Here is a 7,592-nt window from a genome sequence, read left to right as displayed (position 1 = left end):
GTTTTTTCCTGGCTGATAATTAGGTAAAAGCAAAAGCTGTGTTACTCTTTGATCTATGTTAATTTGTACAGTTTTGGTAGGCAGCAAGATCAAAACTTTAATTTCCCCAGTATAATCAGAATCTACTACACCAGGCACCACCGAAATTCCTTGGAAAGAAACTGAGCTACGCCCCAGCACAAATCCTACAATGCCTTCAGGTAGGGGGCCAGCCATCCCTTTTAAATTGGAGTAAGCTGCATGTCAGCAGTTAACATTGTTGTTAAACCCTCTTACCATTCTGCTTCTCTCCTAGCCTGGGTGAGGCCCCCCTGAGGGGGTTTTCTCCAAGGAGCACGCTCTGCATATTGTGTATGTGTCTGCTTTAAAAGCTCTTTTGTGCAAAAAACTTTATCTTCTTCAGCCTTAGGCAACACTTTGGGAGGCTTTCGGGGCAAAGTGGGGAACTCCTGGGCCCTGGGAGGCACAAACGGAGGTGGTGGCGATCGCCTTAAATCAGAAAGTGGTGGATAAGTTTTTAAAGATTTGTGCAGAGGGGGAGGGGGCTCGCCAGGGCACCCAGCTGCAGCGTCCTGTAAGCCCCCTCTTTCCTCTGGAGGTAGAGAACATGCTCCCTCCTTTTTTTTTTTTTCATCAATGGCAGAAAATATGATCTGTGCAGAAAGTGGAGACCCACCACCCACCACTATAGCCTCCCCCATAAGCTGTCTAACAGCCTTATAAGAAGGGTCTAGGACATTTCTAGTCATATTTCAAAGAGCAAACGCATCTACAGGAACATTTTCTGGCCCATGCAAAGTATAAAACAAGGATAGAAATTTAGACAGTCTTCCTCTGCTTTTTTTATTGTCTCTGTGGGCTAACATGTGAAATAACATTTCAATAAACATTTGTCTATTCTTAGATACAGAGAAACCCATTTTTCTAGAGAATATTCTTATTCATTCTGTACCCTCTTCACCCTGCCGGCAGTTAGGCAGGTACAATCCTAACCGCCCAGCATTACTGTCTCAAATTATTTACCCTTCAGATTTATGAGCAGGATCTAAAGCGTCCCTAATCATGTTCCATAGATAAAAGGTGTCTGTGGGGACTTTTTCTGGGCCATGCAAAGTGTAATAAGTTTTTACCTGTTTCCCTATCTTTTCCCAGGTATCTAGGTTACCAGTGTCCTCTTCTGGAAACCAAGGACATTGCTCTTGTACAAATGTACAAAAGGATTGAATACTAGCCTTCTTAACTTTAATTCCTCTTTTATTTAACAATTGCAAGATTACTCCTATATAGAGTTGTCATTCTTTTGATTCGTTGTTACCCGTGTCAGTGTTTTCTGTCTTCAAGGGAAGATTCAACACTACCCACTCTTCCTCACCCTATGTATCTTATGCAGGGGGGTCTGAAGCACTCTAAGTGGGGTCCAAGCCATCCAGAAAACTGGACAGTGGGGAGACTTAACTTCGGGTTCGTATTCCGGGTGCCATTTGCCAGGGTCCAGCCCCAGCAGGATCCAGGGATACCCTCAGGATGAACGGCGTCGGCAAGAGAGAAAGTAAAGGAGAGAAAAAGAGGCTTATATTCCTTGGTTTACACAGAAATCCAATAAAGCCCCTGGCACGGGACTTGCTCTGTTCATGGAGGCCACAGGTGCCCTCTCGATGGAGTGAAGATGCAGAGTGTCTTCTCGATTGGGTCTTAGAAGCCCGGTCAAAAAAAGTGAACTTAGAGAGCCTCTGTGCTCCACGGAATCTTCCTGAGAAAAAGAGCGAGAAAGAGAGAGAGAATGACATGGGGAGACACAGCTTAGGGGAAACGGGTCTGCAGCTTTATTTTCAAAAGGGGCTTTTATACCCTGAGTTACACATTTCCAGGAGTGAAAGATACAAAGTCATGCAGAGTCAGTTCAACATTCCATCAGTTTTACCTTTATTGAAACCAGGACATTGTCTGCATAACTTTCCACAAACAAGGGTCTTATGTTATGTACATTATCTTCTGGCCCTGTGGCCTGTTAACGTTTTGTAACTCTTTCTTGATAAAGGTTGGTCAACCAGAAAACCTGCTTTCCCTTTATCTTTCCAGTCTGCAGTCCCCTTCAGGAAACAGAGCTACATTCTTATGGAGCAAAGGTGCAATGGGTTACAACAAAGAAAGAACTTATTAACTCAAGGGTCTTATGTTGCTAATGACAAGGCTACTGCTTGTTTTTCTTGCATACCTACTATACTAGCTAATGCACTCCCAGGTGCACATTGGGTAAAGGACAAGGAAACTTGGTAGCAAACATTGGCTCAACAATGCAGTATTATTCTAATAAAGCTTTTTTTTTTTTTTTTTTAATCACTCGAAGGTTACGCATGGGGTGTTGTGAACAATCATGTGTGTTAGTTGCAAGAGTGTGGATAAACCTGCCAAGCAAGCTAAAATAGTAACAGAGGGGTTAGAATTGAAATGCTCCTTTCAAGGCCAGGAGACTTATTAACTAGAGCCTTAAGTTGATTTTCTTCAGAGAATGGTGGTCAGGGAGAGACCCCCTGTTAATGTCAGAAGAATTGGTGAAAGGCATAATATAATAAACATTAGACAAACAGATTTTGGTTTTGGGGCAGATGCTCCAGCAGGTCCAGGGGATCCCTCGAGTCCTGATCCACCTTTGCCTGTCAGGTCTTCTCTGCATGCCCTTTGTCATGCATGGGATCTCCTGTGGTGGCTCCTGACAAACGTGGTTCTGTTCTTCATGTGAGAACACATCTCAGCCTGCCTGGTCGCCCAAGGCAACCAGGGGCCGGGAGCAGCAAGAGGATCAAGCTAAGTCATCCATCCTATAGTCCTGATACCCAATATATGTGTTCTACAAAGAGTAAAAATAGTGATGTTTCAAACTGGAACACTGCAGGTAGCAGGTGCTTATGCTGCAGTTCTGGTCCCTCACTGAAAGCGCACAAAAAAGGCAAAGCTTGCTCATGCTCATGGCAAGGTCAGGGAAAGTATGTCCGGCACTTGAGAAGGATGGAAAGGCCCTTGTAGCCGGGTGGTCAAGGCGTTGTGGGGCCACCCACTGTGGCTTCTGTGTCTGGGGTTGCAGCCTGTTCTTTGTCTTGGAACATCTGAACTCTCACTGGTTGCCCCCAGGCACTTTCCTCCTGCCTCTCCTTTCTGCCAGGCATCCTTGGTGCACCGTTGTGACTCCACTTAAAACTTGCTCGCTCAGTGAGATAACAGGGATAGGTACACTGGCTTCAGTGCTTATGCTGGCTGGAGTCTATGTACCTTTCTCCAAGACTTCCATGCTTTGCTATTCAACTTACATTACCTGGTTAGGTCAGTTCCGACAGCTCATACTCATAAGCGTACTGGCAGGTGGTTCTGCACGCACGTGTGTGTATACACGGTAACATCCCTGAGAGGAAACTTGCACATATGCAGAAGTACACACTTTCTTCTCCAGGAACATGAATAATGGTAAGCACCCAACTTTCTTTGTCCTGGTTATTTCCTTTCACTTGTTCATCGATCATGTCAGGTTGCACTTCTAACTCTGTGACTTAGCCCCAAGAGTGCTTGAACCACCCAGGCCTCACTGATTTACTAAATGCCAAGACTCCCTTTCAGTTGCTCTCATTAGGCCAAGGTAGGTATTCATACAATCACGTATACCTGCTTGCCTACACAGCTGAAGTGCCAATGTAGCCCGTCCCAAAGATATCCAAGATTGTCACCTGGAAGGCAGGGTCCCTCTGAGTGTCACCTGGTGCAGATCCCCTATGACAAAATCAGAGAATCTGCTCCAGAGTGACTGCTAGAATCCTCCTTCAGGTTCAGACGCACACCTTTGCCCCTCTAGACCCCACACGCAGGGGCATGAACCCAGAGGAAAGAAGGAATTCATGTCAGGACTTTCAGCACGAGCCCTGAGGTATCTTTGGCAGGACTGCTATCGCCTAGACCCTGGGCCCTGAAAACCAGTAGGCTTCAAATTGTCCCCAGGGGCTTCCCTGTTTCCTGCTCTCCCGAGTTCCCTTGGGACATGCATTAAGCCCACCATCCTTGCTTCCTCCCTGTTCCCTCCCTCACAGGCACATCCCGGCAGAGGGCCACACACGTGCACCCACCCTGTGCTTTCTTTGCCTACCTGCACTGCCAGGGAGGGTGGAAGTGCCTGGAGGCATGCCACCCTGTCTCTCCTAGAATGCTTCTGGTTTTGCACAAACAGCCTACCTTAGCTTATCTTGCATTTTGTGTCACATCGTGCCAGTGTGTGCCACCCGCATGGAGAGAGCGTGCTGGCTGTTGGGCTGATCCTGGGCAGCACAGGCCCAGGACCTTCCTGGTTCTCCTCACGTGTGTGGAACAAGTCTCCAGTGCAGCAGGAAATCTGTGCCTCTTTCTCCTTCAGATCTCTGCCCTTTTCTGCAGGACCTTAGTCTCCTCACCATCCCAGTCCTGCCGTAGCCACATCCAACATTTCCACAGGCCGGCCCACATGCCTGTAAACTGAGGACTCCACAGCCAGTGGTTTCAAAGCCCTACCCTACCTGATTTATCCTGGGTGAATCCTCAGACTATGCTCCCCCTCTTCCCGGTCCAAACACACACAAAACATGGTAGAAATGGTGAGCATGTTTTTGTATTTGGTCTAATTGCAGATTTCTGGAGCCACAGTCCAGAGTTATCACTGGCCGTCCTTTCATCGTTCCCATCCTGTACACGGTCACTGTCACGGTCACTGCAGAGATACGGTGACCAACCACCCTTAGACTGGGGACGCCTCATGCCTCCTCTTATGGTTGCTTGGCACCTCCCTCCTGTCGCCTTCATCTCTGCATCTGCCCTGGGCCAGACACACACACACACACACACACACACACACAAACACAGCCGACACAAGCACACACATGTATACACACACATGCTCGGCCTGGGGACACAAATGCAAACAGGAAACACAGGTGTTTCAGAAGCCTGTGTTCCCAGTTTGTGTTTGTGTCTCCGTGCCAAGCTCATGTGTGTATATAAGCATGTGTATATATGTATACACATGGAAGAATGTGTATCTTAGAAGAATCTTCCCTCCTGGGGTAGTACTTCAAGGGATCGTCCCACTCATCTTAGCTGATGATCTGCTGGCAACACAAGCGATGTCAGCCCTGGGCTAACCAGGATGCGAACCCTCCCATGAGCAGCCAAGAACTCCAACATCAATCATCAACTGTATGCAGGACCAAAACAACTCCGCCTCAGCAATCCTGTTTGTTTCTGGGCAGTTGTGGTCTGACAACCATTTGAGAAAGTTAAGGCACCTGGTGTCCAGCCTGTGGCTTGGTCCTCCCTGTTCAAAGTCCCAGAACCAATGGACTGGTGTGGAACAATGTGCCCTTTACCTTGCAGAAAGACAGGGGAGACAGGTGCGAATCCTGCAGGTGGATCATCCACACCCTTTCACACCCACAGTCATCACCCCAAGGAGCCACGTTTTACCGGTGATGTCAAGGTAATACTCCTTAATGATCACTGTGTTCAAGAAGTAGGGGTGGTCCTGAAAGGAAAAGATCAGCTTGCTGTGGGACCAGGGATGGCTCGCACCTGTACCTGCTAGGATAGGGAGAAGGGAAAAGGTGCAAGCTTCTAGGGGCCTCAGTTTGCCTCCCATTAACAGCTTCTGTGGAGCCTCTCCAAACTCTTACAGTGTAGAAACATGGATAACATGATCCTCCCACTGCCCACCAAGTCCCATACCCACCCGCCTCAGTCTCCCTCACTGACCTTCAAGTTGATCATGTAGCCGAGAAAGTCTTGTTCTTGGTCGCTGATTATGACAGAAACTTGAGGGTGGGTCATAATCTGCTTTAGGTCAAGCCATTTAGGCCACATGGTAGGCCAAGAAGAGCCAGGAACATCAGCCCTAGTCTGGGGTAGAAGAAGGACACTGAAACAGGCATCGTCAAGGATGCTGGGCACTTCCGCTTGACCAGCCACCACTGATGTCCTCAAGTCCTGCATACAGGCTCATGGCTCTGGGTTCCTTGTGGTGTTCTGCATCTGAGGGGGTCTGCATTCCATAAGCAGGGACTGTTTCTGATCACTACTCTTCTCCAGACCTGTGCATGCTGGGTAGTGGCATGTCACTGCTTATATGGTCAGACTTGTAGTCGTTGTAACAAATCATGTCCAAAAGCAAAGGAGTTGCTATATGTTTGCGTATGTGTACGTGTGTGTGTGTGTGTGTGTGTGTGTGTGACTCCCATGTCTCAGTTATTTTTGGGATCATCCACATTTACAACTATAACTGTCTGCCGAGGCTGCTGTGATGTACTGTCTCTAGTCATTCCTGACTTAGAGGCCTCAGAGCTGCTCCTCCTCAGATGCAGGCCTGAAGTAGACACACAAAGTCATGGCTGTGACACTTACAGGTGTGGCCCTGCCCAGACTCTACTCAGTTTTGCCTTTGGAGCCTGCCAATTGCCCAGGACCACACTTCCTTCAGGGTCCACCAGCACCCATCCTGCGCCTTTGCCCCCACCCTCCTCCTGCTCCTGGCTCTGCACCTCTTCCTCTTCCTGAGCAGCAGAACCCAAGGAACTGCAGAAAGGATACCACTTTGGCCTAGAAGCCAGGGATGCACTGGATGATGGCGCTCCTCCGATCCAAGTCACGCTTCCTCCTCTGATGGCTCTTGCACATGAACCAAACATAGGCCCTACGGTTTTTCTCATGCTCAGAGCTCAGTTCCACTTGCAGGCGGCCAGCACCTGCAGCACATCTAGCACCAGAATCTCATTCAGGCCTCCAGGCCTTTCTTTGCCCTGCTTCTCCAAAGTCTTCTCCTTCAGCTCCTGAGAGGACCCCTGTTGCTGCTCCTCATCTGCCAAAACCTCCACTTCCTCCATGATGTCTTCCACAAGCAGCTGGAACACCCGCCTAATCCCCGCCACATCTCCGTCCACCAGGGCCCTACCATCCTCTGCTGCCTCCACTCTAAAGAGGGTGCATCTTCTCCTGGCATGACAACTGGTGGCTGCAAGGTCCCAGCTGTGCACAGCATCACAAATGCAGGCTGTGGGGCTCCATCCCCCTGAGCACCCAGGCTCACAACTAAGAAGGTCCAGGGTCCCAGGATGCTCCCACATTACTCTGATCACCTCTCACGCTCCTCTTGGCCCTGGCCATGACCCCAGGCTGTGTCTGATGTGAAAGGACGGGCCATAATAGCACCAAAGCAAGTGGTGTGAAATGGCAGCCCAGGCTGCAGTAAACCTGTGGGGCTCACTTGCTTTTTCAGTGTGGGGAGTGAGAGGCATGGTCGAGAGGCAGGGGCTGGTGTGTGTGGGGTGGCCTGAGGCTGAAGAAAGGGGTGGTGGACAGCCCAGGACAGGGTGAATGGGCCCTGGGACATCAGCCAAACAGGCAGGGCCCTAGGCTGTGAGCCACGCACAGGCTGCTGGCCCAAATCTAGGCCAATGGCTGAGAGGGTAGTGGACGGCACCCTTATGGACACACCCCTAGGACGGAGGGCATCTTCCGTGGTTCTTGGGCTCCAGCTCCACCAAGTGGCCAGATTCTGCTCCAGGGAGCTAGCAGGTTTTGCATCTGCCGCT

The 7,592-nt window shown here is 49.4% G+C and overlaps 1 pseudogene; it reads right to left on the bottom strand.

Moving 5' to 3' along the window:
• Positions 1–405: 405 nt before the first annotated feature.
• Positions 406–7,201, bottom strand: LOC138986995 (testis-specific Y-encoded protein 1-like; annotated as a pseudogene).
• Between the last annotated feature and the right edge of the window lie 391 nt (positions 7,202–7,592).

This window comes from Bos mutus, unplaced genomic scaffold (assembly GCF_027580195.1).
Source record: "Bos mutus isolate GX-2022 unplaced genomic scaffold, NWIPB_WYAK_1.1 CTG377, whole genome shotgun sequence".
Taxonomy (NCBI): domain Eukaryota; kingdom Metazoa; phylum Chordata; class Mammalia; order Artiodactyla; family Bovidae; genus Bos; species Bos mutus.
This window is presented reverse-complemented; position numbering and strand designations above follow the sequence as displayed.